At 39.7% G+C, this 24,927-nt stretch overlaps 1 protein-coding gene across 6 annotated transcripts in view; it reads right to left on the minus strand.

The window, feature by feature from the left end:
- The window catches only part of TIAM1 (TIAM Rac1 associated GEF 1), a 395,420-nt gene that overhangs the window by 214,997 nt on the left and 155,496 nt on the right, over nt 1–24,927 (minus strand). Inside the window, exon 1 of one of the 6 annotated variants that reach the window (XM_057696183.1) lies at nt 24,675–24,694. The exons of the other annotated variants lie outside the window; for them this stretch is intronic. The gene's annotated coding sequence lies outside the window, so the exon portion shown is untranslated. Of the gene's footprint in view, nt 1–24,674; nt 24,695–24,927 lie in introns of those variants that run through there. 6 annotated transcript variants of the gene reach the window in all.

The raw sequence follows: 24,927 nt of genomic DNA on the forward strand, positions 1-24,927 counted from the left end.
TTAAGTCATCATTCCAGTGGTACCTTCTTATTATTGAACCCTAACTGGGCCCACATTTCCCCCCTAAACTGCCCCTCTTCCCAAAGCAGCTCTACTTTTCCTTAACACATTAAGACATTAAATGTAATTAATTAAAAGGAAGAAATACTAACGATAACTACCACAATTAATAAACAACCGTTTAATACTTAATGGTGACGCCCAAAGACAGAGGTCTTTGTCTCTTTTGTTCACTGAAGTATTTCAACTAACCAGGACAGTGCCTGGCACATGGCAGGATCAAAAAGCCCATTTGTTGAGTGAATAAACAGTATTTCTTTTTCACAACACTAGCTGGTAGAAGGGAGGGACAAAAATATGAGAAATAGAGAAAGAGAAGGTAAGAGACAGAGAGAATACAGCAAAAAGGTGCAATACACAGGAAAAAAGAGAAAGGGCAAAAGAGATACAGGCTGGAAATTTCCCCAAATGCACAAATTCAAGACCCATAGATCCACAGATCCACAGATTCAAGAAGTCCTACAAACCTGAAACAGAAGAAATAAAAAGATATTTACACCTTGACATGCCACAGAACTGGAAAAGCCCAAGAGAAAGAGAAAAATCCTACAAGTAGTAAGAAGAAGACTGGCGCCTGCAAAGCATCCACTGGGCAGTCAGCTGACTTCTTCACAGAACAGAAGCCAGAAGATGATGAACGAGGTCTTCTAAGTGTTCAAGGGAAAGAACTGCCAACCTAGAATTCCATACTGAGTGGAAATAAAAGCCATTTAAATAAAATAAAATAATAATGTCTTAAGAGGTTGGAAATAATATAAAAGAAAAATGATATACAATAACAATATCCTATAAACCAGCTGGGGGCAAAAAGAGTTAAAATATCCTAGTATTATCTGGGAAGGATAAAAAAAACAATTTATATAAGATTTTGTAATCTCAGGTAGCTACGGGTCATCCTAGGTCAAAAAGAGATTTTATTTAAATAATACAGACATAAAAGGCAAATAACTGATAATTCTGATTACATTCAGGATAAAAACTTATCTATTTACTTAAAAAATAAATAAGAGAATGAAAGACAAGCCACACTGGGAGACAATATTTGCAACTCATACAACCGACAAAAGGATGTTATCCAGAACGTGTACACACACACACACACACTCACACACACAATACTTCAATAAGAAAAAGACCAACTACCAAATGGAAAAATGGCAAGTGATTTGAACAGGCAGTCCACAAAAGAGGATATTCCAAAAGGCCAACAAAGCCTACGAGCAGGAGCTCAGCCTTACTGGTATCAGGAAAATATAAATTAAACCCAGGAAATCCACTTATTACCAGAACAAGAATTAACATGGGTGACAATGCCAGCTGTCCCTGAGGACATGAAACAACAGGAACTCCTTTACACTCTCGGGGAGAGTGAAAGTAGGTCAACTACCTTCTCTATTAAAGATGAAAAATCAGCAATTCCACTCCTGGAGATAAACCCAAAGAAATGCATGCACATGTACACTAGGAAAAATGTCCCCAAAAGTTCTTTCCAGGATTATTCATGGTAGCCACATGCTAGAACTAACCCAGAATTCACCAGTGCTAGAATGGCTATATCAGTTACAGTCTACTCATACAATGAAATTGTACATATAATAGTGACAATGGACAAATCAGACCCACACACGAGAGAAATGAATCTCATTTTTTAAAGGCAAGGAAATGAAACCAGACCTAAAATAGTAAATAAAGAATGACTCCACTCATATAAGATTCAAAACTAGACTACAGTGCTCAGAGAGACAGACTTGAATAATAAAACTGTGAAGAAAAGCAAAACCATGATTCCATAAAAGTCCGGCCCAGTTGTTATCTTTAGGAGGTGGGAGGGCATTGTGACTAAAGATGCAGGGGCAGGTCTTCTGGGGGACTGACAGCATCACTTTCTTGAGCTGGTGATGACTATACCCTCATTAGGCTGTACATCCACATGTACTATTCCCAATGTGATACATTTCACAACTTAAAAAGAGTTAGGAAAATCCACATGAAAACTAATCTGGAGAAAAATATTTCTCACCAAATAGTAACCCCCTCCCCAAATAAGAAAGTCTCTTACTTTGAGGCTCTAGATATAAAATCCTGTATAAACAGCAGTGCTTCATAAAAATCTCTGAAAAGGTCAATGAGTAAGACAGTTAATGACACAGAAGATAACATACTTGTTCTAAAGGGGATACTTCATGCCTGAAGGCATTCTCCTCCAACCATTAAACTAAGAGTAGGTCATGTGACTACAGACTCCAGTGACTGTTCTTTAAGGAATACTGTCATCCACATGATTCATTAGATGATAGATAGATAGATAGATAGATGATAGATAGACAGATGATAGATAGATAGATGATAGATAGATAGATAGATGATAGATTGATAGATGATAGATAGATAGATAGACAGATGATAGATAGATAGATAGATAATAGATTAGATAGATAGATAGATAGATAGATAGACAGACAGATGATAGACAGATGATAGATAGATAGATAGATAGATAGATAGATAGATAGGGATGGTGTATATATTTATCTACACCCCCCCCCACACACACACACATATATATACATACATGTAAGTATATGGCCAGCATAAGAATATACCTCTTGCCAGGACTTTAAGATGAAAGAATCATGTAAGAGTGGGCTCAGCACACCCATCCTCTTCCCCACTTCTTCTCTGGATCCACTGGACAGGATGAGCTATGGACCTGATGCTTACAACCCAGGGGCACCAGAAAGGAAGCCGGGAAGGTGCAGGGGTCATCCCCACATTGAGCCGAAAGATTCAAGCCATCCCCCCAACAGCGTCTGCCTTTGTCCTCATTCTGGGTCATGGATGCATTACCATGAATAGGCTACATTTTGATTTTTAAAGAAACACCCATCTATCACTTTTGGGGGCCATAAGCACTCTATCTTTCTTACCTGCACCGTGAGGCAGTTAATTTTCTTATTTTCTGATTAGTATCCAGCCTATAAACAGGAACATCAAGTTCTCTGATGTCTTTTTCACTCAGGAGTGGTTGGTGGGGGGGGAGCATTCCTTTCCTCCTTTATCTGTTACTATTTTTCTCTGCACACTTCACACCTCCACACTTTTTTCTTCCACCATCCCCAGACACAAAGATGAGGACATGAAACAGGCTGGGATAATCATTAAACCTCAAGCCTCTGGACACAGTGATTGGTCCAGAAGTGGGCTAACAATCTATATTAGCCAATCAGAGAACTTCTTGGTAATAATTTTTTAAACTAAAGAAGTCAGCCTAGAACTGCTGGCAGCCATGTCTCTGCTGTGTTCAGGCCAGACTGAGAAAAATCTAATCTGACTGATGGAAAACAGAGATGAAAGACAGAAAGAGAGGCCTGATGTGCTGACTTCCCCAGGTCCAACTGTTCTCCACGTCCAGCTTTATCCTGCTGCTTACGGGGTCCAATACATTTCCATTTAGACCTTCAGTCAACTTGGGTTTCTAAACCTTGCAGCACAAAGATCTAACAAATAGCACTGGGATTTTTTCTTTTTTTTAGTGGTTTTATTGTTGATGTTGCTGTTTTACTGGAGTAAGAAATAAAGATCTGCCCCAGTGATCCACAGCACACCTCCATACCACAAGTTCATGAAAAAAAAAAATTTATGAGTTCCTAAGCTTTTTTTTTTTCAACTTTTTATTTTATATTGGAGTATAGTTGATTAACAATGTTGTGGCAGTTTCAGGTGTACAGCAAAGTGATTCAGTTATACATATACATATATCTATTCTTTTTCAAATTTTTTTCCCATTTAGGTTGTTATATAATATTGAGCAGAGTTCCCTGTGCTATACAGTAGGTCCCTGTTGGTAATCCATTTTAAATAGAGCACTGTGTACATATCAGTCCCAAACTCCCTAACTATCCCTGCCTCCTCCTCTCCCCGCTGGTAACCGTAAACTCATTCTCTAAGTCTGGGAGTCTGTTTCTGTTCTGTAAATGTCTGCTTATATGCAGAATCTAAGCTTTCTCTTTTTATTTCTTTCAAAACTGTACCCTGGGAGTGCACCTTCCCCCAGATTTTTTATTTATTTCTTTATATAATCTTTGTTTTTTCTTTTCCAAATGTTGAATGACCACATGGTGAACATCTTAGATTTTTCTCTCTTCCGTGAGAACGGTGATGACCCCCAAATGAGGAACTGAAAATGGAGCAGCGGCTAGAGATCCTTTTGCAGTATCCAGATTACGACCGTAGAGCTCTTCCAAAAGAAACCTCTCTAGTTTTGAGGAAACACCATGCTTGGGGCAACCAAAGGAAGTGCCTGTGCAACCACACAACATGCAATGGAACCACAGAAAGAACGAAAAAAAGCCTCTTCCTGTATATTTTCTGAAGCATTTTGCTCAGAAAGAGATCAGTGGGCTTCAATTTCAAGAAAAAAACACTGAAGAAAAGCGTAGAGCAGAACAGCTCCTTGACAACAGGGGAGAGCATTCAGGGCTGTGGGAGGTAGTTGCACTGACTTCTCTCCACTAGCCTGACAATAAAGGACATACTTTCAGCACTTTATAAGAAGGTAAAAACGCATTCCTTGTTGCATCAGCCAATTACTTCCTTAAGTAATTCCATGGGGAGCTTCACAGGACCCCCAGTTCTTAGCGATGGATTAGAGGCTCCAGCACTGCACAGTTTTACATTTCGATGGGCCACAAAAAAATTAAAAGTATCCCAGGTGGAGTAAATTTGCTAAGCAAAGAGCCATGTAAAAATGAAATTGCTTGTAGGCAGCTCTCTCAGAGCTTAATGAATGGGACTCCATTTCTCAACTTAAAATTATGATCAAGTGAGAAGCCCTTCAGAGGTTTCTGCTGAACACCTACTCTGTGGGCATTGCAACCAGCAACTGGATTTGAGTACTGGGGAGCAAAGGAAGCTGTGTTTGAGAGTGGAATAGTGGAACTGGGAAAATACTGGAACATCAATCACGATGGAGAGTAAAGCAAAGCTCAACCTACAGCAATGGTTGGTAAGAGTTCTGTACTCTCTGTAAACAAATCTTGGAGCAGGCCAAAAATCATGGATGGATGGATGGATGGGTGGATGGATGGATGGATGGATGGATGGATGGATGGATAGATGCATGGATGCATGGACAAACTAAAAAGAGAATGGTGATAGTTACAACTAGGTGGGCATGTGTTGATGGAGGGGGAATAGGAGGACAAGCAGACCACACCAAAACCGTGCAATGGCGTGGGCCAGAGTGGGCAGATTTTTTCTATGAAGAGCAGATAGTAGGGAATTCCCTGGCGGTCCAGTGGTTAGGACTCCAAGCTTTCACTCTGAGGGCGTGGATTCAATCCTAGGTCGGGGACCTAAGATCCTGCGAGCTGCTTGGCACGTGACAGGCCCCCCCCCCCCCGCCCCGCCGCCCAAAAAAAGTAGATAGTAAATGTTTTAGGTTTAATGGGTATTATGGGCTTAATCGGGTCTCACAAAATTCAGATGTTCTAATCCCTAGTACCTCAGAATATGACAGAATATGACTGTATTTGGAGATAAGATCTTTAAAGAAGTAATTGCATTAAAATTAGCTCATATGGGCGTGCCCTAATTCAAAAGGACTGGTGTTCTTATAAGAAGAGGAGATTTAGGACACAAACAGTTACAAACAGAAAACCACGTGAGGACACAGGGAGAAAACAGCCACCTACAAGCCAAGCAGAGAGGCCTCAGAAGGAATCAACCCTGCTAACATCTCGACCTCAGGCTTCTAACCTCTATAATTGTAACAAAATAAATGTACATTGTTTAAGCCACCCCTTCGGTAGTACTTTGTTATAGTAGCCAAGTGGGCAACAGAGTCTCTATGGTGACTACTTAATTTGGTCATTGTAATGCAAACGCGACCACAGACAATGCAGAAACAGTACAGCTTTGTTCCAACACAGCTTTCATCTTGGACACTGAAATCTGAATTTCATATAATTTTCACACTACAATTTATTATGCTTCTTTTGATTTTTTTTCCCTTAACCATTTAAAAATGTAAAATGTAAGGGGCTTATAAAAACAGGAAACAAGCAGAATTTTGTCTTTAGACTGCAGTTTGAGGATTTGAGATCCAATCTCCAAACACTGAGGACAGTTACCAAGAGAGAACATCTCGCCAGTAGATCCCAACACAAAGGGCATTTCTCTACTCTGTGCTCTGTATATACTTCTCCTTCTGCCTTTATCACACATGATTCTCCATGGATTTGATTACGTGTCTGTTTCACACACTGAGCTCTAAGTACCTTTATGGGCAATGTCTATGTCACATAATCCTTTATCTCAAGCATGTATCATAATACCTGGAATATAATAGGTGCTTGATATTGAATCATACTCCCAGCACCACAGGATCCTGCTGCCCAGTGCTTGTGAGGGGCAATCTGGGAATAGCCCCAGGCCACCAGGCCTCTCACTGTCTGATACCACAGCCATGAATATTATGTCCCTTGATAAAGGACAGAGAAAGTAAATTGCACACCATATCCTGAAGCTGGATTTTGCCCTTTGTCAAAAACAACTCTGATCTGTCACACTAAATAAGACAGGAAACCAGCTACCTGATTCTTGCCATGGCCCCACAGACATTACTTAACGGATGCAGGTCATGAATGAAAGGAAATATGCCCCTCCATTAGCAAAGGATGAAAAACATGTTGCCCTTGACTCCTGAATTTGGGGATCAATGTGCAAATGGACCCACTGCAGCACCCTCCCTTCCTCTCTCATCCATCAGGAGAAAGTTCAATGTCATCTTCATGATGAGCACTTTGAAGCTAGACCCTACATACAGGCTTCCTCTACTTCCTCTACAGTATCTGTATACTTCCCCAGGAGAGAGGAGCTATTAAAAAGATGATGCTTAGGGGCTATTTTAAATACGTCATTGGATTGGTGTTGGTATATGCGAACAATTACATTTAGAATGGATAAACAACGAGGTCCTAATGTAGAGCACAGGAAACTATATTCAGTATCCTGTGATAAACCATAATAGAAAAGAATATAAAAAAAGAAGGTATATATGTGTATAGCTGAGTCACTCTGCTGAACAGCAGAGATTGGCACAACACTGTAAATCAACTATACTTCAATAAAATTTTTAAAAATTAAATACTTCATTGGAAATCTTGAATAGAAGTGTGCTAGGGATCAAGTCTGCATACAAAAGGAATACAAAGACCCACAGGAGAATCTGTACGGTAATGACTCGTGACTATCCAGATTTAATTAGATCCTAAAGTCCAGCTCCAGAGCCAGAACTGTAACCCAAGGCAGGAAGGCAGGTAGACAAGTAAGCAAGAAAGAAGGCAAGAAGAGAAGGAGGGAGAAAAGGAGAGATGGGTGGAGGGAAAGAAGAACCCAACTGTACAACTCAAGCTGGTTCAGCATTCACCCCCACCCATCCTACCCCACCCCTTATAAAGAGACTCCACAGTACTGACGATTATAAGTACCACGAACAGCAAAGAGGGCACAGAGTTTAAAGAGTGTGACATCACTTTTCTACTTCTAGGTCTGTCAGTAACTGCTAGATATAAAATCAAGTTGCGCTAAGACTTAGTTTCCTAGTCAACAGAATGGTACTAGATGTACCAGGCAGACAGATCAAAATAACATAATACATTTTTTTTAATTCACTAGCTACCCATTTTAAATGGCTTTGTATTCTTTTTCTTTGTGAAGAAATCTCCATAGCAACGAAATCTGAATACCTTGGTGTTCAACCCAAGCTTACACGCTCAGGGAATTTGGCAAGAATGGTATCTTCTTACTGAAGGCACAATGCAATTAAGGGGAGGCAGAAAACCTGACGGGCCTTGTGCATCCTTCCTGGAGCTAGGACTAGACAACCAAGAGCCACGTTCTTGTTTCTCTACCAAGGTGGCAACATTCCGTTTCCTCAAGGGTTTAGTAACAAAATCATTTATCACGTTGCTGCCGTAGGTCAGCACACTGTTCACGTTATTTACACATCTGTCCTTCTGTGTTGGTATTTTCTGCATCCTCATGGGTCACTCTATTATATTTTACTTTAAATGACATCTTACTTGGAATCATATTATCAATGTAACTTTATTGGTCATTTGTCTTCTCTCAACTGCTTCATGGACCACAAACGAAGGCCTAAATAACAAAATTGGATGCTAAGTTCCAAGGAATCAATGTACTAAAACCCCAAAATAGGCCACCTATAAATTTCCACAGGAAGCTTATGTCAGAAATACTACACACGTCATGCAAAGACTCATATCAAAAGAATTAATTTTGAAACACCTTCTCTGAATTTAAACTTAGTTATACGCATAACTTTCAAGGAACCTGAACCAACCTGATGGTAAGCTGACAAAAGAAATCCACCAGTTATTTTAACTGCCTGAAAGATTTTAAGGGAAAACATTTAAGACTGATATTAATAACCCCCTACTTTGTATGTCAGGCTGCATTCGTAAAAAACCCTTAATATTTCAAAATAATTGGTTTTAAGCTTTCTAAATAATCTTTCCTAAAAATCCAAGTGAATCATTTCTGCAATTTATTCCTGTTTGTAGCTCAACAAATTATTCACTTGAGCTGAGCCGTACACATACCATTTTTAATTAGAGTGCCACCATGTGCCTTGATTTCAAATCAAAAATATCCTAATCCAAAGTGATTCTGTAGGCTTCCTATTTGCTGCCAGGAGTTTGAAAAGCTAAAAATAGCAACCAAGTTTTCACACCAGGAGGCAGCACACAGCCTTTCAGGAAAGCATACAGGCTTCACATAGATCCATGAACAGATCCCAAAAGCCAGCTATAGGCTGATGAGACCTTAGAGCTGATCATCCCCAGTACACCCTTACTTGTAAAGAAAAAAGGACATTAGGCAGACATTGAATAGTATCATATTACCAGCAGAAAAACTCTGTAAAGCAGGAACTTGTAGTCTAAACTCTGCAGTAGCAGGAGAAAAATATGGCAAAATGGCTAAAATACAAGTATCTAGACTTCTCTGTACTATAAAACTAAAGGTACTGAATTCGCATGGAAATTTTGAACAAATCCATAGGGATTCAATCAGCAAAATCCAGAAAATGGGAAACAGCAGGTCAAAGACTTGTCACTTTAATAAATCAAGTGAAAGGGAAAAAAAAAAAAAGAGAGAGAGTAGCAGGGAGCTTATCGGTTATATGACACTTAAGGCACATATCCATCAGTGGCAACATATGGGTGTAATTTGGTGATTCAAAAAAAAAAGTTATTAAAAAATTATGAGGACTTCCTAGGTGACACAGTGGTTAAGAATCCGCCTGCCAATGCAGGGGACATGGGTTTGAGCCCTGCTCTGGGAAGATTCCACATGCCATGGAGCAACTAAGCCTGTCCGCCACAACTATTGAGCCTATGCTCTAGAGCCTGTGAGCCACAACTATTGAGCCCACGTGCTGCAACTATTGAAGCCCACACACCTAGGGCTGGTGTTCCACAACAAGAGAAGCCACGGCAATGAGCAGCCTGCACACCACAATGAAGAGTGGCCCCCGCTCGCAGCAACTAGAGAAAGCCCGTGTGCAGCAATGAAGGCCCAACGCAGCCAATAAATTAAATAAATAAATAAATTCATAAAAAAAATTATGAGACAGGAGGATAAATTTGAAAACTGACTAGATATTGGATATTATTAATGAGTTACAGTCAGTATGATTTTTTATGTTATCTTTTTGCAACATATACTGATATATTTACAGATGAGATGATACGGTGTCTGGAATTTGCATCAAATTAATCCAGGATGGGTGTGTGTGTGTGTGTGTGTGTATGGGGGGGTGGGCGCGGGGGTGTTTAGATGAAAGCAGATTGGCCATAAATTGCTAATCCTTGAAGCTGGGCAACACATGAGTTTGTACGGGGTTCACGTATAGTGAATATTTGAAACTGTCAATAAAAAATAGCATGTACTGTGGTCCGAACGCCCAGAAAATGCCTCTGGGTGGCCTGAGGGTGTGTGTGGCCTACAGACATATTTTGTTTGGATTGTGGGACTGTATTTAAAAAAATGTTTTTTCCTTTTTGATCCAATATTTAAAAATGAGAAGACTTCAGGATATCCAACTTCTCTTAAAAAACAGAAAGATCTGGCAACGCTGGACCACAGCAACGGAAGCCTAGAGTATGGCCTGCCTGCCACTCCCCTGTCTCCCTGGCACTCACTGACTGACACAGTCTCCCTGGCCTGTGATCATTTGAGTCTGGCCCCCAGGTACAGGGCTCTTGAGAGCAGTAACACAGGGCCAGGACGAGGGCCAGTCTCACCGCCCAAACCACTAGAGCTTTGTTTTCTGACCAGTAACCAAAAGTCCCTGACAATAACTTCAAGACAAGCGCTCGGAGAGTGTTCGTTTATATCACAGGAAGCAGTGATTAGAAACATATGGACAGTCAAGACCTGCAAGAGAAAACTCTGGAGTTCTTTAGTCGATTTTGCTGGGGAGCCCTGGCCAGCTGTGTCGACTTGACTTATCATTCAGGACTCAGGACAGGCTGCTGCCTTGCTCCCCAGGCCCCCAGAATGCAACAGCAGGAAGGAGATGAAAGCTCATTTAGTTCCTTACCTTCCCCCTCATTTTACAGCTGAGGGTCCAGCCAACGGAGGTTGAGTCATTCACCCAACCATTTTCCAAAGGGTTGTCAGAGGGAAAGGATAGGAGATGAAAATGCAATGTGAGACACACTCCAGAGTTACTGGACAACAATTTGTTCCTGCATGTTTTTAGTCCCTTCGAAATATTTTCCCATTGTGATATATAGAATGGATAAACAAGGTCCTACTGTGTCGCACAAGGAACTATACTCAACATCCTATGATAAACCATAATGGAAAAGAATATGAAAAAGAATGTATGTATATCTATGTATAACAGGATCACTTTGCTGTACAGCACAAATTAACACAACATTGGAAATCAACTATACTTCAATAAAAATAAAAAAAATAAAATAAGATATTTTTCCAGTGTGATGATGGAACAAGTGCAACGTTTCTCCCTAGAAAAAAATAAGCTTTGAACCTTAAATAGAACCGAAGGTTGAACTTGGGTTCTGGCATGCCTGTTTAACCAACCTACATGGAACGATTGTTAACAAGATCTCCTAGCGCCTGATTGAAATTCCTCACTTGTGTAGTTAGCTGCCTTCTCATCAGGCAACAAAACAAATAAGGTAAGTCCGTCCAACTCCTCAGCTCCTCTGAGGACTCAGATCCCAGGTTCTTGGTAACAGGCTCTCAGATTCATTCACTCCTTAGGCCCAGCTTCACCAAGCTGAGTCAAAGGCAGTTCCCAGGGTCATACAGTGACTGTCATTGTTTCAGATCCAGCCCTCTGTAACCTTGGGTTCTTCCCAAAGTGAGCGTCCCAGCTAACAATACACTATTTTTGAAATTTGATTAATTCAATTGCAGACATCAAAAGAAAAAAAAAAATCAAAACAACCCGGGGCAGTACGTATACGAGCTATGACTGCGATCATAATACTCCCATCTGTCCAATGGGGAGCTCTCACCATCCTCTAGTGATACCCCGTGTGCTGGCATACTCTGTCCACTTTCTCATAACCTCCAACGAACCTGAAGGTAGCAACTCGTGTTTCCCATCGAAAATGTAGGAAAATATCAACTGGTTTTGCCATCCAAGGTCTAAAGGACCACAGCAATCACTGGTGGGGTTTCTTAGCAGCTCAGCATCTGGACTTGAGGAAATCCTCAGGACCAACTGTCAATGGTTCGATTACATTAGTCTGATAAATGCACAGGTTATAACTCATCCTTTGCTCACCACCACTGTAAGAGTGAAAAAGGTTTGAACTGAATCCCTACATGAAACATGGAGGCTTTGGGGATTTAAGGGAGCATCTATGGCCAACCCCCGGCTTGGCCAGAACTTCAGAACCACTGAGAGCTGTGGCAGGAGAACCATGGAAATCAGTCTGGCAAGAGAAGGCAAAAGTCTAAACTGGGACAGTAGCCACAGAGACAAAGAGAAGAGATGAAGGGAAGAAGGGAAGAGAAGGGGAGGAGAAAGGCTTGAGAAACTAGGTAGCCAGAGACACCACAAACCAAGATGACATAAAGATAGAACCAACCTTTATTTTATTAATGTAACAAATATTTCTTGAGCACCTACTATATGACACGTACTGTGTAAAACACTGAGGATTCAATAGGGAACAGAATAGAATAAGGAGGGAATATAGAAAGAGAAGCAGGATGGTGTCAGGATTTTTTTTTTTTTTTTTTTTTTTTTGGAAAGGGAGAAGTAGAAATGAGAATGTCGGCTCATTTGGAGAGATGTTACGTTTGAGGCAAAGTCTAACAGGCAGAAATAACTTGGGCTAATTCATGGAAATGATCAGCTTTAGACATCAACCATATAAATATGCTTACTACTCCCCTACCCTCTAAAATAAAAACCCCTCCTTTGGTGTTACAATTCCCTCCAGTTATTGCCTACCCCCTGCCCCCTGAAAGTCACAGCCACAAAAGCAAAAGCTCCCTCTGGACGCTTTTTCTCTTCTTATTCATGCTTAATCCCAGCCAAAGTCACCAGACACCCCCCAATAGTCAGTGCGAAAGGTCTTCACCCTCCTTAATAGCTGTACAGCACCTGACACCAACAGCCATGCCCTTCTCTCAGGAAAGCCTCTTCATTTTAATTCCACACCAATTACAGAAAATTCTGTGTGAGCTTTAGGCCCAATCTGATCAACACTCGGCACTTTGAAGAATGCCAACACTGGGTGTAGAATCAATTCTTCCCAAATCACACAGATAGTAGTTAATGGGCACGGCTGCCTCCCACAAATCATATACCGGGTGCTGATAAGGAGAAGATGGGAAATGAATGCTGAGTAGACGATCAAAAATGTCCACTACAGAATATAAGTTTTCCTTCCAAAGCTGTGACAATTTCTTCTCAATCTGCTCTTAGCTTCTTTTCTCTGTACACCTAGGTATGCAGAACATTCTCTACGCATACATCCAGAGGCCCTCGGGAGCCCTCTCCCCCTGCCATACCAATAGCACCTGGGGAACTTTTATAACCCCTCACATACATTCCATTCCACACCCCAGAAGCAAAGAATCTGATACGGCCTCTCAGTTGACCCGAATTCAGAGAGGAAGGAAGAGATGGACAAGGACAGGGTGGGAGAAGGATACTATGTATTCTGAGACTCTCTAGGACATCCTGTTACAGGTTCTGTGTGTCCCACCCATCACTCTGCCTCTGTTAAGAAGCCCATCCTGTCAAAGCACTGCTGGGCAGAAAGGAAAAAACCAAGTTCTCAGCCAGGAGAAAATTTTCCCAAAGTATCAGGGAACAATATTTGATTCCTAAAATGTATGTATTCAACTTCTAAGACCAAACCTACAGCTGATAATTTTGGTATATATTTGTAAAATAAAAGCAAATATTCATTATTCCTCTGAACATTATATTGTTTTAAATATATTTATGCTCTCCCTCTCCCAAAAAAAGACAAACTCTGTTTCTGACCATTAAAAATGCAATTTGGCTTAGGTTTCAGTAGCAAGGGAGCAGGAAGAAATTTAACAAGAAACGCCAGAGAAAGAGAAAAATTTCTGGTCTTTAGAAAATCACGGTTTATACTTTATAACCAGCAAAATAGATGTTTTAGTTTTCAACCTTGAACCAGAATTCTGTTTTCTACACAGGCAAAGAAATGTGCCCACTTTTGAACTCTTAATTTGGACTCTTTATTTTTTTTTTTTACTCTTTACTACTAAATAACATCCTCAGAAACACCCAGTTCGGGGTTGAATTTAACCAGCATTTCAGATAAATAAAACATCAAAAGCTCTATGTTTAATAGTAAAAGTGATTTCAAATTACCACCAACATACTAAAAGTCACTAAAATAGCATCATCATCTATATCCAGGTAATTGAGGTGACTGTGTGAAAAAATGTATAACATTTGTGTATACATGTACATATCTCAATATATTGTACACGTGTATGTTCAAATCATAAAGAAAAAGAAAGAATGGGAACGATCACAGTAGAACATGATTCTGACTGGTGCATAAATGGGAAATTATTTCCCTTTCCTCATAGTTTTCTGCTTTTTCAAACTTTCCACCATAATCACTCATATATATGAAAGGAAAGACAACTTTATTTTTATCACATACACAAAGATTTATGTTTTTATAACATACATGTATCTCCTTATGTCAAAAAAGCCAGATACTAAATATTTCATGTTTCACACACCCTCTAGCTCTAAATTAACCCATACAATAGAAAAAAGAGAAAAACTCAGGTTCATCTCTAAAGTAAATATGTTTACTGAGTAAAAACAAATGATAGCCCTTTTATATCAATACTGCTATCTATATCCTTCAAGTGTCTTTCAGTTTTAGAGCTGAATGTTAATTACCTGTCTCATAAATTGGAATGCCACATCCTTCCCTTTGTTTTTCAAGCTGTCTTGTTCTCTACTATTTCCTTAATTGTGCCTCTCCCGTAGAGCTAAAACACGCCGCACGCAGGGACGTGCACACTCACACGTGCCTGCAGACACATGCACGCACGTTCACACACCAGTCCTCATATATGCATCTAAGTCTCTGACCGTAACAGCAATCACCAAGAAGATGATTCCCCTTAAACCACCGACGCAGCCTCGGAGTGTTGGGCTTCCTTTCCTATAGCCCGTGCTGTGTGGGGGAACCAAGCCTCCTGCAGCAGCCTCTCTATTTCTCGTTTCCACGGGAAAGGCCTTACAGTGTTGAAAGCAAACTCCTGATTACGCACAATGATGAAGGCAAACACTGGAGCAGACGCGTGTTTGGCACAAGATTTCCCTAATTGCATTTTGCTTAGGCTACCATCAAAATTAGTGAGTGTTCCCCCAAACACACATGTGGCATAAGGAGGACACGATGACTGGATGCATTTCTGGGTGATGGAGAGGCTGGCTGAAATGTAAAATCGGCCTTGAATAATGCAGAAAAGAACATTCCCCACATTCGCAATCCTGCCTGAGAGTTGTTCACATAAAAAACAATATAGGTCCAAGTACGTGTCTCACACAGCTACCATCTACATATTACATTTCCGTGTGGCCCAATTATACTGCTTAAATGCTGACTAATGCCATGACCAAATGCTATTAAAAGTACAGAGGGGGCTTCCTAGGTGGCGCAGTGGTTAAGAGTCCGCCTGCCAATGCAGAGGTCACGGGTTCGATCCTAGCTCTAGGAAGATTCCACATGCCGCGGAGCAACTAAGCCCGTGTGCCAAAAAAAAAAAAAAAAAAAGTACAGAGGAAATCTAGAACACCACCTATAGCTATAGCTATAATATCCTGGATGTGTGGTAATATAGCCCCATCTAGAAAGCACAAAATTATAGGCCACTCCTTACTCTAAGAGTTAGAAATTTTTCTTAGATGGATTTTAAAGATGCCTCTCTGTAACTCCCCTCTGCTGGAGAAACCAGACTAAATAACTTTTCTAAATGCTAACCTTTCAAATAGCAGAAGGAAGTGGTCTTGTCTCCTTTATATTGTTTCTGCTGCCAAGGTTTCCTATTACCATTTTGGTTCTGCTCCTCTGACTACTCCACTTTCTCAAAGTTCTCCTTCTAATGCCAGTCAAGGAGCTAGATACAGTCCTCAAGCACTGGGCTGACCTGATGAATGATCCGTGGGACCAGGACACATTTCCCTTAGCCCACGATGGGTTCATTCATTTCTAGTAACCACATTACGCTTTCTGACACGCACTGCTACGAGTCCTACCTTCCCTGTCCCATACATGTACAACGGTCACTTCTACGTCCTTCTTTTCCCCAAACTCTGTGCAGGACATTACATGCTGCTTTTTAAACGATATGTCACAGGCTCTGCCTGCCATCCTGGGCTGCTGAATTTATTCAGAGTTTGTACTGAACACCCTACAGGTCTTCTACCCACACGTAATATTTAAGTTCAGAAACTACTGGCAGCCACATTTGTAGCCATGTCAATTCAGGAACAAGAGAAAAATAATGAAACGCTACAGGAGAGAAGAAATGACACAGATTAGCAAAGACACGCGGAACCACGTGGGCCAGGGAGTCCAGAATCCCGATGACCTTCCCCACGGGTATAATCCCTAGACAGACACATAGCTACCAATGGTCTACGACAGGGGTCCCCAACCCCCAGGCCATGGACCAGTACTGGTCCACACAGCAGGTGAGCTGCGAGCGAGCGAAGCTTCATCTGCTGCTCCCCATCACTTGCTTGAATTACCGTCTGAACCATCTCTCGCATTACTGCCTGAACCACTCCCCGCTCCCCCTGACCATGGAAAAAATGTCTTCCACGAAACTGGTCCCTGGTGCCAAAAAGATTGGTGACCGCTAGCCTAGAAGGTGTTCTGTATTTTTATAAAAAAAGTAACAGCAATCTCCTTAAGAAACCAACACAAAACAAACTTACCTGACCTTGAGTTGATTTCTGTTACTTACAAACAGGAGTCCTAGCTAACAAAGAAACTGTATTCTTGTGTAACAAGTGAGTGTTCCCTGTAAGTGACCAGGCCAGGTATTTTTCAGGTATTGAGCAATTTGTGGTATAAACCACAGATATCCTCCCAGTTTGGAGTTGATTCATTAATGAACATCTTTTAACTGTGTTCCAACCAGCTCCAAATCCAGCCCACAAGTATCTCATGCTCTCCCCAGGGCACCGGAACCTTTTTTTTTCCCTTGATTCATCAATTTTCTTTTCTTTTCGTTTTTTACGGACTTTTATTGAGATATGTCACATACAATAAACTGCATGTATTTAAAGTGTACAATTTGATTGTTTTTATTAGTAATGTATATGGCCATCCCAATCTCCTAATTCATCCCACCCCAACCCCCCCCAACCACCCCCGCCAGCTTTCCCCACTTGGTGTCCATATGTTTGTTCTCTACATCTGTGTCTCTATTTTTGCCTTGCAAACCAGTTGATCTGCACCGTTTTTCTATATTCCACATATCTGTGTTACTATACGATATTTGTTTTTCTCTTTCTGACACACTTCATTCTGTATGACAGTCTCTAGGTCCATCCATGTCTTTACAAATGTTGCAATTTCATTCCTTTTCTTGGCTGAGTAATATTCCATTGCATATATGTACCACATCTTCTTTATCCATTCATCTGTTGATGGATATTTAGGTTGCTTCCATGTCCTGGCTATTGTAAATAGTGCTGCAATGAACACTGGGGTGCATGTGTCTTTCTGAACTATGGTGTTCTCTGGGTATATGCCCAGTAGTGAGATTGCTAGGTCATGTGGTAACTCTATTTTCAGTTTTTCAAGGAACCTCCATACTGTTCTCCATAGTGGCTGTATCAATTTACATTCCCACCCACAGTGCAAGAGGGTTCCCTTTTCTCCACACCCTCTCTAGCATTTATTGTTTGTACATTTTCTGATGATGCCCATTCTAACCAGTGTGAGGTGATACCTCATTGTAGTTTAGATTTGCATTTCTCTAACAATTAGTGATGTTGAGCAACTCTTCATGTGCCTCTTGGCCATCTGTATGTCTTCTTTGGAGAAAAGCCTATTTAGGTCTTCTGCTCATTTTTGGATTGGGTTGTCTGTTTTTTTGATATTGAGCTGCATGAACTGTTTATATATTTTGGAGATTAATCCTTTGTCTGTTGATTCATTTACAAATATTTTCTCCCATTCTCAGGGTTGTCTTTTCATCTTGCTTACAGTTTCCTTTGCTCTGCAAAAGCTTTTAAGTTTCATTAGGCCCCACTTATTTATTTTTGTTTTTATTTCCATTACTCTAGGAGGTGGGTCAAAAAAGATTTTGCTGTGATTTATGTCAAAGAGTGTTCTTCCTACGTTTTCCTCTAAGAGTTTTATAGTGTCTAGTCTTACATTTAGGTCTTTAATCCATTTTGAGTTTATTTTTCTGTATGGTGTTAGGGAGTGTTCTAATTTCATTCTTTAACATGTAGCTGTCCAGTTTTCCCAGCACCACTTATTGAAGAGGCTGTCTCTTCTCCACTGTATATCCTTGCCTCCTTTGTCACAGATTAGTTGACCACAGTTTATCTCTGGGCTTTCTATCCTGTTCCACTGATCTATATTTCTGTTTTTGTGCCAGTACTATATTGTCTTGATTAGTGTAGCTTTGAAGTATAGTCTGAAGTCAGGGAATCTGATTCCTCCAGCTCCATTTTTTTCCCTCAAGATTGCTTTGGCTATTCGAGGTCTTTTGGGTCTTCAAATTTTAGGATTCTTTTTCTAGCCAGGACACCTGAACTTTTAACCCTCATAACTTTTTAACTGTTTTACTCTCATCTTTAGTTGGCTTCCACTAGTCCATGAAGCTTATCCTTCTCCCATGCATGTTTTCAGCCATAGAATCTGGCCAATAGATTGACATTAAGGAAGTAATGAATAATTTCTGCTTCCAAAACATCGTGCCATGCCCTTGGCCAAAGAACCACCCAAGGCTGGACCTTAGACAAGTTAGATGCAACTCTAGATGCGATTTTAAGTTGATAATAGTAAAGGAGACAAGAAAATGTCAACACCAGTACAGGTGTTACTTACTTCAGAGGAACACACACACAAAATCTATATTTAAAAGTCAGTTTCAGGACTTCCTGGTGGTGCAGTGGTTAAGAATCCACCTGCCAATGAAGGGGACATGGGTTCGATCCCTGGTCTGGAAAGATCCCACATGCCGTGGAGCACTACTAAGCCCATGTGCCTCATCTACTGAGCCCACATGCCACAACTACTGAAGTCCGAGCGCCTAGAGCCTGTGCTCCACAACAAGAGAAGCCACCGCAATGAAAAGCCCATGCACTGCAACAAATAGTAGCCCCCACTCGCCACAACTAGAGAAAGCCCGTGTGCAGCAATGAAGACCCAACACAGTGAAAAATAAATAAATAAATTTACTTATTTATTTTTTAAAAATTCAATTCCACATGAAAAGATGCACACTCAGCACTAGCCGTTAAGGGAGCAAAAATCAAAACCACATTAAGATACCACTTCACATCCACGAGAATGCTTATCATCAAAAAGATAATAACAAATGTTAGCAAGGACATAAAGAAGCCTCACATGTCACTGATGGAAATGGAAAATGGTGCAGCTGCTTTGAAAAATAGTCTGGTGGTTCCTAAAAACAGTAAACCTAGAGTTACCATATGACCAAGCAATCTCATTTCTCGGTAAATGATAACATATGTCCACATAAAAGCTTATATGTGAATGTGTCATATCAGCATTACTTGCAATAGCCAAAGAGTGGAAATAACCCGTGTCCACCAACTGATGAATGGATAAATAAAATACATAAATCCATACAACGTGATATTATTTGGCAATAAAAAGAAATGAAGTGCTGATACGTGCCACAACATGGATGAAACTTGAAAACATTATGCTAAGTGAAAGAAGCCAGACACAAAAGACCATATATTGTACGATGCCATTTACATGAAATGTCCAGAACAGGCAAATCTGGAGACAAATTAGGTTAATGGTTGCCTGGGGCTGGGGCTAGGGCTGGAGATGGGTGGGGAGAGCTGGGGGGAAATGAGGAGTGACTGGTTATGGTACAGAGTTTCTTTTATTCTAAAAATGATCGTGGGGACGGCTGTAAAACTCTGTGAATATACTAAACACTATTGAAGTGTACACTTTAAATGGATGAATTGTATGGTATGTAAATTATAGCTCACTAAAGTTGTTTAAAAGAAAAAGTCCATTAGAAGGTAATCAATCCCATTACCAGTCATGATATAAAGAAAAGGAATGTACTTGGTACCACAGTTTTTCTAGTACATTAAAATGTCGGTCAAAATTCTAAAGTTAACATACACACCTTTCATAAAGCAGGCTATATGTTTAATTTAATGAAACTTGCATTATACCAGATTGGGTAGGAACAGGGGCTTTGGAATCAGCACTAGTTTGAATCCCAACCCCACCACTCAAAAGCTGAGTGATCTTTGATGCTCCACTTAACTTCTCCAAGGCACAGTTTGCCTATATGTAAAGTAAGGAAAGAAACAGTACCCCTCCCACTGGATTATTGTGAAAAATAAATGATATATCTCATATAAACTGCTAAGCAAGGGCCTGGCAGAGAGCAGCACTCCAAAACTAGCTTTATAAATCCACAAATACATATATTCATAAAACTAACAACAAAATCAACAAGCTCTTGTGTGCAATGTACCAAGCCTTTTGAGAGGACACAGATAACACAGTCCCCTTCTTCAAGTATAATACCAAGCAGACCAATAAAACACAGAAAAGATGTGTGCAGGATACATTTAACCTGGGTCAAGTGGAAATTCCTGAATCAGAGATTAGAAAGGAGGAAGGAATGGAACAAAATGGTAACCATCTCTCACATGCAATGCTTTTGCAAATTCATATGTAAACACCAGAGACCCACGTGGCTAGAATTCTCAGCATTCATTAGTGAGTTATGTACTTGTATGCAGAGCCACAAAGAAACATGAAAACCACTGCCTAAAAACATGGGTGACACAAAGCATGACTATGAAGGCTCACACCCATTTAGTACCAACCTAAGGGCAGAAGGAAATGAACAGCAGAGAGATTAATTATATATTTTGACAAAGTCACAACAGCAAATTAGATACGTAAAATCTCTAATCTCAACATTTCTGACCACTAGCTATCAGACTGCTCTGTATCTTATTAAAGACGTAAAAAATAAATAAATAAATTATCACAAAGCCTAACAACCTCCTGACAGCTCTTTGGTCTCTTTTTTTTCCCAAACACAGAATAACTCCAGTGACACTGATCTCCAAAAAGGTAGCCAATGAGGGGAATGTAGTATACAGAATGACAGACTTGAAGTATCTGTGCTCTTTCTTTTTATACTGTATACAACAAAATCTTTTTAAAACATGTCAGTCAACTGATGATATTTAAAGAGATAATAAAAGTCAGGGTCTTTCCTTGTCACTTCACTGATGAATTCTACCAAACATTTAAAGAATTAATGCTGAGCCATCCCAAACTCTTTCAAAAACTTGAAGAGGAGGAAACACTTCCAAACTCATGAGGCCAACACTAGCGTGCTACCAAAGCCAGACAAGGACACTACAAGAAAAGAAAATTACAGGCCAATAACCCTGATGAAATAGATGTAAAAGTCATCAACAAAATAGTGGCAAAACAAATTCAACAGTGCATTAAAAGAGTCATAAAACATAATCAAGTAGGATTTATCCCTGGATGTAAGGACAGTTCAACATAAGCATATATGTGATACACCACATTAACAGAATGAAGGGGAAAAAACATACAATTATCTCAATAGATGCAGGAAAAGCATTTGACAAAATTCAACACCCTTTCACGATAAAAACTTTCAACAATTTAGGTACAGAAAGATATCTGACAAGCCCACAGCTAACATCATTCTCAACAGTGAAAAACTGAAAGCTTTTCCTCTAAGATCAGGAACAAAACAAAGATGCCCACTCCCAACGCTTCTATTCAACATATTACTGGAAATCACACCCAAAGCAATTAGGTAACGAAAAGAAATAAAAAGTATCCAAATCAGAAGGGAAGAAGTTAAATTGTCTCTGCAGATGAAATGATCTTATATACAGAAAACCCTACAGACTCCATCCAAAAATTTTTAGAACTACACACACACAAATCAGTTCCATTTCTGTACACTAACAATAAACTATGCAAAAAAGAAATTAAGAAAATAATCCCATTTAAAATAGCATCAAAAAGAATAAAATACTTAGGAATACTTTTAACCAAGGAGATGAAAGATCTATACGCTGAAGACTATAAAGCACTGATGAAAGAAACTGAAGAAACAAATAAATGGAAAGATATCCCATGTTCATGGATTGGTAGAATTAATATTGTTTAAATGTCCCATAACTAGTCAAAGTGATCTACAGATTCAGGGCAATCCCTTTCAAAGTTTCAGAATTCCAGGCATTTTTCACAGAAACAGGAAAAAAAAGCCCTAAAATTCATATGGAACCACAAAAAATCCCAAATAACCAAAACAATCTTGAGCAAGACAGAATGAAACTAGAGACAGCCTGATTTTAAAATATATGGGGATTAATGTATAAATACAGCTGATTCACTTTACTGTACAGTGGAAACTGGCACAATATTGTAAAGCAATTATACTCCAATAAAGATATGAAGGAAAAAAATTTTAAATATTTTACAAAGCTACAGTAATCAAAACAGTATGATATTTACATTAAAAGCAGACATATAGGCCACTGGAACAAAATAGAGGGCCCAGAAAGAAACCCATGCATATGCAGTCAATTAATTTATGGCAAAGAAGCCAAGAATATATAATGAGGAGAGAATAGTCTCTTCAATAAATGATTTGGGGAAAACTGGATATCCACATTCAGAAGAAAGAAACTGAACCCTTATCTCACACTATATATAAAAAGCAACTCAAAATTGATTAACAACTTACACATAAGACCCGAAACTGTAAAACTCATAGAACAAAACATAGGGAAAAAACTTCTATACCTTGGTCTGGGCAATGATTTTTTGGATCTGACACAGCTAAGATAAGAAAAAAATAAATAAGTGGGACTACATCAAACTAAAAACTTCTGCATAGCAAAGGAAACATCACCAGAGTAAAAAGATGACCTACGAAGTTTGAGAAAATATTTGCAAATCATTCCAGTGGCTAATATCCAAAATATATTTTAAAAACTCAAACAACTCAATACCAAAAAGAGAAGATAACTGAATTTCAACATGAGCAAAGGCCCTGCATAGATATTTCTCAGAAGAAGACATACATAGGGCCAACATGCATATGAAAAGGGACTCAACATTACTCATCATCAGAGAAATGGAAATCAAAACCACCATGAGCTATCACCTCACACCTGCTAGAATGGCTATTATCAAAAAGATAAAAGACGACAAGTGTCAGCAAGGATGCAGAGAAAAGGGAACCCTTGTACATCAAGTGGGAATCTGTACAGCCATTACGGAAAACATTGTGGAGATTCCTCAACAAAGTAAAAATTAAACTACCATATGATCCAGCAATCCCTCTTCTGGGTATACACCCAAAGGAAATGAAATCTGAATCTTGAATACATATGTATACTCCCATGTTCACTGCAGCATTATTCAAAATAGCCAAGATATGGAAATATGGAACAACCTAAGGGTCCATCAACAGATGAATGGATAAAAGAAATGATGTTTTATATATATGTGAATACTACTCAGCCTTGAAAAAGAAGGCAATTTGGCCTTGAAAAGAAAGTAATCCTGCTATTTGCAACAACATGGATGAACCTGGAGGACATTATATGCTCAGTTAAATAAGCCAGACACAGAAAGACAAATACTACATGATCTCACTTCTATGGAATCTACACAAGTCAAACTCATAAAAGAAGAGTAGAATGATGGTTCCTGGGGGCAGGGGATGGGGAAAATGAGGAGATTCTGGTCAAAGATTACAAAGTTTCAGCTATACAGTATGAATACCATCTGGATATCTAATATACAACATGGTGACTATAGTTAACAACACTGTATTGTATACCTGAAATTTGCTAAGAGAACAGATCTTAAGTATTCTTACCACAAAAAAACAAAAAAAAGGTAACTATGTTAGGTGATGTGTGGTCATCATTTAACAATGTATACATATATCAAAACACCATGTTTACACCTTAAATATATATAATTCTTATAGGTCAACTATACCTCAATAAATCTGGGGGAAAATAAAATACCAAGGTCTTTGCTATGAAAAGCACAGCAAACAAACTTAAAAATAAAGATATATGATTCAAAATAATGTAAACTGGCAACCCTTGTAACATTTTTGGTTTAAGAATTACACTTCTGTGCCTTCAATATGGAAAATTAATCATTTTCCCCTTTGTGAACTATGACAGTGTACCGTAATGTCTAAACCATATTCCTCCCTATCATAAACATCTTTAAAAACTATAAAACACAATCACCTTTTTCATAAACTTAGAACACTCAGAATAAAATGTTTTATTTATTCCTAGCCTCTCAATCTAAACATATAGTGATTCTCTAAGGGCCATGGGCCACTGAGCAGTAGGAAGCCTTTGTAGAATGATGTTCAGTGAACACCTATTTTGTGCCTGACCCTGGGCTATATGTAACTCACCAGGAACTCAAAAACTTGGTACGCTCATCCTGTCCCCACACCTCTTCACACACCCAGTTCTCTCGCTCTGCCTTGCAAACAAGCTCCACATGTGCCTTCACAGACCCCCGCAACTGACCCTGGCCTTGTCTGCACTGCACCGCTTCCTCGTCCAGGTTGTCCTTCCCACTGGCAGCTCCAGGTATGCCGAGGGACATAGCAGTTCTCATATCCACATTTGGTCACGTGTATCTTGCAGTACGTATGTATCTGCATCCTAAAGTTACACACCAACAAGCTGTGTCCATGTAAACAAGGAAGGCATGTGAGCTATAAAAAGCAGAAATCATTACCTCATTTGGGGCCTCTGATTTCGTTAAGACCAGCTGAATTGGCTGGTATTTTGCACTTTCCAGGATGAAAATCTGGAACGGAAAATGAAAAGACATTTCCAAGGTTCTGCCGCACATCATCAGAAAGATCTGGGCCAGTGGACAGACAGGTTTCCTGATCTGACAGCTGCTCCTCTATCTGCTGGGACCTGCCGTTTCAAAATTATCATCCGCAGCTGAACACCTAAGGAGCGATACAAATTGCTAGAATCTA

This window comes from Hippopotamus amphibius, chromosome 10, assembly GCF_030028045.1.
Source record: "Hippopotamus amphibius kiboko isolate mHipAmp2 chromosome 10, mHipAmp2.hap2, whole genome shotgun sequence".
Classification (NCBI taxonomy): domain Eukaryota; kingdom Metazoa; phylum Chordata; class Mammalia; order Artiodactyla; family Hippopotamidae; genus Hippopotamus; species Hippopotamus amphibius.